Consider the following 9,806-nt stretch of genomic DNA (forward strand, 5'->3'; position numbering starts at 1 on the left):
TCCCTCAAAGTCTTTAAGAAAGTTCAGGTTACTCTAGAAGCTCCAGAAAAAATACCAAATACCTAAATAAATTGTTCTCAAAAAATATCATTTTCGGACACAATGTACATATTTTCTTATTTGTAAGTACTAATTCTTGTACTTTGTCCAGATAGATTAGATTTTATTTTAGATTAGTTAGGGCTTGTTAGAATGGGTTTTGGGTTTAGTTTTGACTATAGACAATATTCTGTTATTCCCATAAGAAGGTAGAATAATTAGAATATAGTTGATTTTCCCTACTTTATAAATTAAGTAAAACGTGATATTGAGCCATGATGATCTTTATTAAGGGCATTATTAATGCAGCTGAAGTATAGAATTTGGAGACCCATGACTTGGCATTTTCCACTTCTTGCACCGAAAAACAACTTATAGTATGTGTCCTACTGGCGCAAAAATATGCTATGCACTTATAAGTAAATAAAAATCCTTTAGAATCAATCTCTAATGAAATTTTATATAATTTCTATGCTGTTTAGATATGCATTATTTTAGAATCAATAACATCTTGGAGTGGGGGCAGGAGATCAAGAGAGAGTATAAATCTCTATAGAAATAGCAATTTTGGAAGCACCCTATGGAATTTCCAACTAATTCTCTTCAAAATTTCCCTTTTCCTCCACAATGGTTAAGTTTCATTACATTCTTCTCTAAAAAATTTTAAGACCACTATTATAGGTAATAGGGAATGATGAGCATCAGATCTCAAGGGGAAAAATTGCCACTATGTTCTTAATAACATTATGATGGCCTAGCACCACTTGTTACTTAGTTTATGAAGTAGTTTATAAAGTTTCTTTAGTTTACTTACTTAGGCATAAAGTAGAAAGAATCAAATATATTCTACCTGTTCCACCATCTCATGGGAATAATAGAATACCCCCCATAATAAAAAATACCAGAAATATTTCATTTTTATCCTCTATAGATTCTTCCTTTCACTAATTAATGCTTCATCCTTATAGACTGATCTTTTACACAGAGTAGATGGAGGTTTAGGTAGAAATGAGCATCAGGATTCAATTCCCCAGGTACAGTTGTGTATCTCTTAGCCATGGAGCTTAATCTTTCTCCAAAGAAACAAATATTCCATATATGCTTGTAAGTGTGTGTTTGTGTTTAAACCCGCTGTGATCTTAAATTAAGGGCGATGAGATGATAGCTCAATAAATGCTTATCAATAAGATTATCAGATCATTTGCCATCTTGTTTTGATGGGTTGTACAGGGACCCTGAAGACAACCTGAACCTATTTTATATTTTGTCTATGTTCACATTTTTCCTTCTCATTCACCAAATATATATTGCGCCAGGCAATAAGCACTGAGCTCGTAGTGGACAAATGTTGGAAACCTCATTACGACAGTAACATTTGTAAGTGTTAGGAAGATAAGCATAGGAGGGACAGAAGCCAGGAAACGTGGCAGGGCTGCAGTTTTAAGTGGCAAGGGTCAAGGAAGAGCATGCAAAGTACGTTTAAGCAAAGCCGTGGTGGAGATGTGGAAGCAGCTCTGCGGTTCTCCGGGGAAGAGAGCCTCGGGCAGAGGGAGCCTCGGGAACCGCATTTAGGTCAGGGAGGTGAGGAGGAAGCAGAGACCGGGATGGGCAGTGAGTGGGAGGGACATCTAGAGCACGGTGACCCCGGAAGGAAAGAACAGAAAGTGTTTCCAGAGGGATGACTGGTCAACTATCTAACATGCTGCAAATGGCCACGAGAGATTGGGATGAAAACTGACCAACAGACTTAGTGATGCGCTCTCCCGGACAAACCCGCGAAGAGCTATCTCGGTGGAGCGATGGGGTAGGATCCTGGCTGGAGTGCACACAAGACACAAAGGTGAAAATGTGAGATGCAAGCAGTGAGCACAGCCAAATCCTCCGAGAAGCCTAACGATGGAGAGAAACAGAGAAATGGGTGTTGGTGGTAGGGATGGAAGATTTATGAGACTACCAGGATTATTTTTGAAACACGAGGAATTATAACAAGTTTAAAAACCAGGGAAGGGAATGATCCAGCAGTAAAACGAAAATTCAGGAAAGAGAAAATTGCAGCAGTGATGACCTTGAGTAGGTGGAAAGGAGCAGGATCTGGTTCATGAGGGGACAGTCTGGCGAAATGGGAGCAAGAGGTTATAACAGTAAGAGGGAAGGCAAAGTACGTGAGCCCAGGTGCTGACGGTCAGGTAGCTTTGAGCTGGGGGCTCGCGCAAGTTCTCTTCTGACTGCTATGCTTGTCAGTCTGAAATACGAAGAAGGCATTGCAACCTTACCATTAACGCGGCAAGTATGTTAAACCAATAGAATAAACTAACTACCACTTAAATACCTGAAAGGAATTTATTAGGGGACTCGCTGCAATTTAATCTTTCTCTCTTTGATATAAGGTAACTAACTGTTCATTGCCTGTTTGTCTTAGCATTTGTTTATCATTTTAGCTGGAACATTCTTTCCTGCTTTTCTTAACTCACTCTCGTTATCGTTTTTCTCCTATATATTAAATAATATGGAATATGTGAAAATTCATAGCAGGCTTTCACAAGAATTTTCTGTTCTCTTTTTTTTTTTAATAAATGTCACCTTTTAAATGTTCAGTTAGAAATTCACTTCTCCAAGAAGGCTTCCCTTATTAAGTCCTTCCTGAAAATTCCTCTCTGTTCGATTTTGAAACCAATGTCATGTGCACCAACAGTGCAGACAGGATCCCACTGCTATGGAAGACTCACAGGACCCAACATAACCGTGCTTAAGAGAGTACAGTTTAAGAAAAGGATACAAAATAGCAACAGCATTAAAGGCCGCTTCATAGTTAGAGGTTTGGAGAAGTCTGGCATCAACACCGATTTTCCTTTCTCTAAAAACTGTATGGACGTGTTTTCTATTTCAGATCAAAAGCCCCTGACATATGCATGGAACACCAGTAAGACAGGGGACACCAAGGGCTCTTAGATGGGGTTTCTTAGCCTCTGCTGGTCATGCAGGCATTCTCTTGCTACTAATCAACGAGAGTCCTCCTGGGGCTTCACTTAGACTAGGTGCAAATCATCGATCTCATTCTTATCCATAAACGATGCTGACAAGCTGGTACAAACCTTCCTGAAACTCCTCATACCAACAGTTACATGGCAACATTCTTAATCGGCACATTTCCTGCCTTAGCCAGGATCAGTGCCATGCACTACATCTCTTTTTTCAGTAAAACAGTTCAAGCCAATTCCAGATATGCTGGAATTCACCCTCAAAACACGCCCCCAACCCCTTCTCATTCAGCTGCAGCCTTCTGTAGGAGTGGAGTAAAGACTGAAGACTCAGGGGAACGCAGAGGCTTCATGCTGGTCACCAGAATCAGGGGGTATGCAACTCCTAGGAGAAAGATTTACAAAACCCCTCTTCACATGACACATGCTTCCTAAAGCTCCGTCTAGTTAACGCCTCTCCGACCAGCATAATAGTCCACGTCCAGTAGGAAGCAGTCAGCACTGGTGATTTCTGGTGTCCTGGGGGCTTGTGCTAGTTACTGTACGTTTCCCCCTGGCCCTTTGCTGGGGTATCGTAGGGCACCTGGAGCCTACGGACGCTCAGATCGGCCCCCTCTGGAACAAGGCAAAGACAGATTCTCAAACAGGGGCTGCTGCACGGTACTGCAGCCTCCCTCAAATCCAATGGACATATGTCAGAGAGAAAGTTAATTTTGAGGTTATGTGGATTCCACAGAGAGAAGGACCAGGCGTTTAAGAACACGGACTTCTTGAATGAGTGGAATCTCATCTCCACCTTGCACTTAATCTCTGTGTATCACAGGTTCTTCGCTTGTAAAATGTGGATAATAATATTGCCACGCTCAAAGGACTGTTTTAATTTTAAATGAGTTAATACATGAAAGCATCTAGAACAGTTCCTGGCATGTAGTAAGTGTTAAGTGTTTGTTGTGTTGTTGTAACGTATAAAATATACTAAAGAAAGACCATTCCCGCTTCTGCTTTTTGGAATAGAATACTATTTCCAAGGCCATTAAACTCTGTAAGGTTCTCAACCTCACACCACTTCCAAATCTTTCTCTGTATTTGTATCTAGCCTCTAGTCTTGAATGCTCACTTTTTGGAGGCCTTGCTGAGCCTGCCCTTAACCCTACATACTTGTGGGATAAGATGCCAGGGTTACAAGCCTCAACCCTTCCAGAGCCGCACCAACAATAACTCCGAGGCCAGTAATTCAGTTTTGCCTGAGTCATAATATTATTTCACGGGAACCCATCTAATGCAAGGAATTCCAAGTTTAATCTGCGCCTTTTACATACTGAACCTAAGGATATCCCAAGACCTTTCCATCTTAAAAAGGAAACTATAAACTGAGAAAGACGTTTGGATATCCTACTTTGATTTGCACTTTAAACTAGTCCTTGCCATCCGTGGGCACGTTCTTAGCCACCATTAATTCCAACACAGACCCACGCACACTGTGGCAGTAATCCAGGACCCTCCCTGTGTTTCTCATATGCCGTTCTTCAGTTTCCATATCCACCTGGCAGTGAGCTTTGAGTTTATTATCTCCAAGTTTGAAATTGCCTCTGACCCAGAGGCCTTGAGATGCTTACTTAGGCTCTGGGGGGTTTAATACTTGGTGCCCCTGGATGCACAATTACAGGTTTGCCATTCTCAGTGCTCGGTTCCTCCCAACACAGTCAGTTCTTCCTGGGGTCTAGCACTGAGGGATCCAGCCCACACCGGCTTCATCAGAACATCTCTGTGCAGATGTCTGCTCCATTCTCATACCGAGTAATCGATTAGATGGTCAGAAATTAATATTCTAGGGCGCCTGGGTGGCTCAGTTGGTTAAGCGACTGCCTTCGGCTCAGGTCATGATCCTGGAGTCCCGGGATCGAGCCCCACATCAGGCTCCCTGCTCGGCAGGGAGTCTGCTTCTCCCTCTGACCCTCCTCCCTCTCATGCTCTCTGTCTCTCATTCTCTCTCTCTCTCAAATAAATAAATAAAATCTTTAAAAAAAAAAAAAAAAGAAATTAATATTCTAAATTATAGCATTCCAGGAGCTCTTTCCTTAGGGAAAAAAAGAGAGAGAGAGAGAGAGAGGCCTATGCCGATAAGCAGCCCTCTGGGAAATAAAGGTAAGAAAAGGTGGGAAGGGAGATTGGCACTAGCCAAGAAGAGAAATTAAATTTAAATGAACCAGAGTGTATATTTCATAGTTTATCTCTTGTTTCCTAACAGATTCCGTGACCTTCAGGAAGTTTGGTTAAGTCCTCTGAGCCTGTTTCCACATCCACAAACTGAAGATAGAAGCGTAGCTATTTTAGAGGACTTTGCAGAGGACAGTGAGCACCCATCAGATGGTACTCCTATTAGTACTAAGCTCTGCAGGTTCTCTGCTATTTCCAGGCCCTTGATAACCAGGCATTATCTCTTAATTTTCCACTTTAAGGACTACTGAAACTTTTTAGTTTATTTACCTTGGTCTATTCTATAAACTAAAGATTTGTTTTTATTCAGATTTTCTCACTGGTTTAGCCCTCCATTTTCTTTTAAAAATACTATTTTCTTGGGGGGCCTGGGTGGCTCAGTCGGTTAAGCGTCTGACTCTTGGTTTCAGCTCAGGTCATGATCTCAGGGTCCTGAGACTGAACCCCACAACGGGCTCTGAGCTCAGCATGAGTCTGTTGGAGATTCTTTCTGGCCCTCCCTCCTCACTCTCTCTAAAATAAATAAATAAAATCTTCTAAAAAATTTTTAAATAAAATAAAGTACTATTTTCTTTATTTAAATTTCTCAACTATTACAAGAACTTGTGAAAAAAAAAAAGAAATCCTACATCACAAGCATTATTTTTCCCCAAAGGATCCTACCCTCATGCCCATTCTTACTTTCAGAGGTAAACACTGCTATTAGTTTGGGGATTTTAAAATATTATGCATTATTTTTGGTGTATTAAATCTTAATTTTTTCCTTTCCTGTTTTACTTGATGCCCCTTCCTTCTTCCACAGAAAGAAGGAATTCTTATTCTCATGTAATCCCATATAAGAGTATGATACATAAAATTATATTTAGGCCATTTTAGTCATTGTTTTATATAGTTAAGAGCATGTTAGTGCTCTTTTTCTTGCATCTTCATCTCAATCAGCAATATCTCAGGCAAATACTTCTTGTGCAGATTAATTATTAGTCCATTCTCTAACGAGGGACTAAATTTTTTCTCCATCTTTGGCTACTACAAACATTGTAACAATAAAAGTTCTTGTTCCTATGCCTTTATATACTGAAAATTTTATTTCATCAGGTAGATTTACATGAATAATATTGTTAGATAAATATATGTGTATTTTCAAAATTAACTGTCCTATTTATTTATAAAAATCTAGTGATACTTTACATTTCTACCCATAATTTGTGAGAGTAGCCTTTTCTCTTAAGCAAGATTAGGAAGAGGAGTTCCTGCTGTTCACTTTTTTTTCAATCCAGTAAGTGACTTATTATTACTTCAACGTATTTATCTGATTGGGAATTTAAAATCTTCTCATATAGATTTGCTATTCTGAATTGTATGTTCAAATTATTTGGTATTTTTTCTATTGTGTTATTTGTATGTTTCCCTGGGCTTCGTAAAAATTTTTTATAAGTATAAACTTTTCATAATTATAAATATATTTTAAAAATGTGTGTACTCTCATAATTATAACTATATTTTAATACTTAATGTGTCTACTCATCTGAAAAATTGATAGGGAGCTACTTAGTAGAACATATAAAAATAAATCCTAGATAGAAGAGACTATAGAAAAATATAAATCATTTTTTAAAATCTTGCAAAAACAAATGTACAAAACCATACTAAACAGAGGGAGACCTTCTTCACTAAGTCTAGAAATGCAAAAATCTTTTCTCTTTTTAGTTTCAAGTTTTTATTTAAGTTCCAGTTAGTTAACATACAGTGTAATATTAGTTGTAGGTGAAAAAAAAATATTAGTTTCAGGTGTAGAATTTAGTGATTCATCACTTAGGTACAACACCCACTGCAAAAATCTATGAAAGAAAAGATAGAAATATTTGGGTATATTAGAAATAAAACTGCTTTATCTAAATCAAGGCAATAAAAGCATTTCTATGGTAGATTAAATGGAATCTGTTTCATGGTATAAAAACTGATCTCAGAATTTCAGAGCAAATGGACAGTTTTCTTTTCCATGTGGCTTCACAGAACTCACTTAGCAGCTTACAAGAGGAAATTAACTCCCAGTTTGATGGCACAAAACTCAAGTCTTATCTGATAAGGTATTTTCGTCCCTATTGCCATTCCCTTTCATCTTGGAAAAAGCTAAGGAGACAGTCTCCAGAGAAAGGGTAATGTTAGAGCAAATGCAAGCTAAAAATGGCACTGGCTTCCCCGAGATCTTCCTCTCTGCCCATTAGCTATCAGGGTCAATTACTATAGAGCGCAGAACAGGGTTGCCTTCCCTTATAAATCAGAACACACACCAACACGATTTAATAAAGACAATTCCCTGTCCTCATTTATGTTGCAAATCTGGCAAGAATTCTGAAAACAGCAGTTAACGCCTTAATACTTTGCATTGGGATGCCACACGTTCTGGTTGTCTGCAATATTTTTTTCCTATTCTTAGATTTTCTGAGTTAATCCCGAATGGAGATCTCATAATTTGCCACTGGAAAAGGGGAACAAGGAGTTGGACAAACTTCGTCATATCCACTTTACAATTGAAGAGCTTATGAAGAGCTTGATTCGGCATGCTCCTACTTGGTCTTATTTGAATTCAAAGCTTTTTGGACAATGCTTAATATAGAGGTTTGTAAAACACTTTTCTGAAAATTATTCTATAAAACATGCTGAAATGTCGGTGTTCTGCAAACTCATCTTATGGACTTTATCATTATATCGCAAAAATCTGACTAAGCCTCCATTTCTTCATTCCATTTATTTGCTGATAACGCTACTTTGCATGTGTTTGTTACCTCTACGGAAAACTAAGACTTTGGGGCAGAGCAGTCCTTGGTTCTAATCCTCAATCTGCTATGTACGAGCTCAGGAAAAGAACTCCTCTGAGCTTCCTAATTTGTGTTTCTCCCGGAGTCAGTCTTTCATGAAATGAGAGGGGAGGGGAATGACCAGCTTTCCTCTCTAAGCCAAACTGCAGTGTTGTGTGAATAAATCACTATTATTTATCCTCACACTCCAGTAGCAAGACGGAGGTTCAGTGCAGTATATAAAAGCTTTTTGTACGCTCACAGAGGCATGATAACTTGAGGAAACTTAGACCCCAACAGTTTCTATGTTACATGGAAAACAGAAAATGCCCGTGTTGCAAATTAAATTACTTTCTAAAACCACTGAGTAGCCGTCCAGTTGTGCAGTGACGTGGCAGGATCTGAACGACAGCTCTTGTTGATGGGGTTTTGGAATATAGGTGAGGTTCGGTGGGGTGAGGTCCGGGGCCGACGACCAAGAAGGAATTCTTGAGACGCCTCTGGTGCAAAATTGTGGTTTTAGTAAACCCTGGGGACAGGACCCGTGGGCAGAAAGAGCTGCTGCCCCGGGGTTGGGAGGGGAGGCTGATTATATACTGTGAGGCTGGGGGAGGTGAGGCAAAAGGAGGTTTTCAAAAGGACTTTCCTATGCTAAAGAGGACCTACCAGATACCAGAGGCCTTGCCATTGTCGAGTGAAGGTTGTTTTTCCCTCTAGCAAGGCATTAACGTGAAGACAGTTGGGAGATTCCCTGAGGAACATTACACTCTGCCCGTTTAAAGTCTCTGTCCATGGGCTGCAGGTTATGAGGACATTTAATTCTATCTACATTCTCTTCTGGAAGCTAGGCCGTTGATAGAAATACTTTGTTCTTGTAGATTGCTAAGACATTTGTAAACTGAGGGACACTCAGGTCTTGCAGGATTTCTGATCTCTACAAGTTAACCATTTGTTTTTCCTTTCCTTAGCTTTAGGGCAGCCAGGAGTTCGAGAGGAATGTCACATAGATCCCATGGGGGGGTGTTGTGGGGTGTCCCCTTCCGCTTTGTCCTCAGCTTGCCTTCTGTTCCCTCATCATTGTCACCTTTCTTTTCTTCAAAGATTTATTTTAGTCAAGAGAGCCTGCATGAGCAGGGGGAGGGGCAGAGGGAGAGGAAGAAGCAGACTCCCCACTGAGCGCAGAGCCCACCCTGGGGCTCCATCTCAGGACCCTGAGATCACGACCTGAGCCGAAATCAAGAGTCAAGATGCTTAACCCAACTGAGCCACCCAGGCGCCCATCTGGTCACCTTTCTTATTTCAATGCTTTTTCCATAGTCACAGCTTAAAAGAGATTTCCAAGACTTTGTTGAACCTCATCATTCTGAATCCCCGAAGGTCAGTCACAGAGTGAGAAAATCCAGCATTTAGCCGGGGATGTAACATCAACCAATACACAGGCGAGCAGGTGGTAATAGCTTATATTTATCTCAGCAAAATCAATGGAAATATCCTGAGTTACGTATAGACAAATGCTCTGTAAGTTCAAACAGCCCCTTTCAACTGCTGCTTTTAAAAAAGCCTCACTTTTCCTTACCTGTGGTTGACCCCTTTTGTGTCTCACACTGTTGAAATATGCTCCTATTAAGATATTTACTTCTTAAATTTTGCCTTTCTTTTGTCTTTCCTTCTTTCTCTTTCTTCTTTCTTTCTTTCTTTCTTTCTTTCTTTCTTTCTTTCTTTCTTTCTTCTTTCTTTCTTTCTTTCTTTCTTTCTTTCTTTCTTTCTTTCTTTC

Source organism: Phoca vitulina, unplaced genomic scaffold (assembly GCF_004348235.1).
Source record: "Phoca vitulina isolate PV1807 unplaced genomic scaffold, GSC_HSeal_1.0 scaffold125, whole genome shotgun sequence".
In the NCBI taxonomy this organism is placed as follows: Eukaryota; Metazoa; Chordata; class Mammalia; order Carnivora; family Phocidae; genus Phoca; species Phoca vitulina.